Consider the following 1,232-nt stretch of genomic DNA (forward strand, 5'->3'; position numbering starts at 1 on the left):
TGCACTTCCTTCTAAATATTTGTACAAATAAATATGTATTTATGAATTCAATCGCTTCCTGACTTTTAATAGCCTTCCACTTTCATGTGAAGATCTCCTCAGATTTTTTGAGTGCAACTATACTTCATTTGGAGTATTCCTCAAATAGATTTTACCAGGAATACTTCAGGTGTACCTGAGTAGTACTCGATAAATCTTTATTAACCATTCATCGGAAATTATGAATGGACTAGACAAGCTATTAGCCAAATATCCTATATGCGAATGATCCATTCTTTGTCTCCATAAACGAGCCTAGAGAAAGCTTATGGTAACTCTTAAATTGAGCCCACACATTTGCGCACTTCTGGTTGAATGGCTACGTCAACAAACAAAACTGCCGAATTTGGAGTGAAGCTAATCCTCAAGTGTATGTCGAAACACCGTTACATCCAGAAAAACTGACGGTTTGGTGCGCTTTATTTGCTGGTGGAATCATTGGTCCGTACTTCTTCAAAAACAATGATGGCCACAACGTTACAGTCAATGGTGATCGATATAGAGCCATGATTACTAACTTTTTCATTCCTGAATTGAACATGATGTCCAGGAGCTGTGGTTCCAACAAGACGGCGCAACATGTTACACAGCTCGTGCCACAATCGATTTATTGAAAGACTCGTTTGGTGACCTCCTAATTTCACGTTTTGGACCTGTGAATTGGCCCCCAGGATCTTGTGATTTAACACCGCTAGACTACTTTCTGTGATGCTATGTAAAGTCATTGGTCTATGCGGATAAGCCACAAACCCTTGACCATTTGGAAGACAACATTCGCCGTGTTATTGCCGATATACGGCCACAAATGTTGGAAAAAGTCATCGAAAATTGGACTTCCAGATTGGACTAGATCCGAGCCAGCCGTGGCGATTATATGCCAGAAATCATATTTAAAATGTAATGCCACAAGATTATCTTGCGGATAAATAAAATTCATGTCAATCGAATAATCCATCGTTGTTTTATTGCAATTTAAAGTTCTATAGCTCTAAAAAAAACACCCTTTACAAACAATAAGCAAGGGCAAAACAAACTGAAGTTGAGTTAAAATATTTTCTATCGCATTTTAGTAGCTTGACTTTTAGACTTTAGATTTTTTTTTGTTCTCTTCACTGTATATTATCTTATCTCTCTTCTTTATAGGAGTGCTTCGAAACTATTGCAAGTGGGAATTTTGGAATGAAAACACCAGG

This window comes from Harmonia axyridis, chromosome 7 (genome assembly GCF_914767665.1).
Source record: "Harmonia axyridis chromosome 7, icHarAxyr1.1, whole genome shotgun sequence".
Lineage (NCBI taxonomy): Eukaryota > Metazoa > Arthropoda > Insecta > Coleoptera > Coccinellidae > Harmonia > Harmonia axyridis.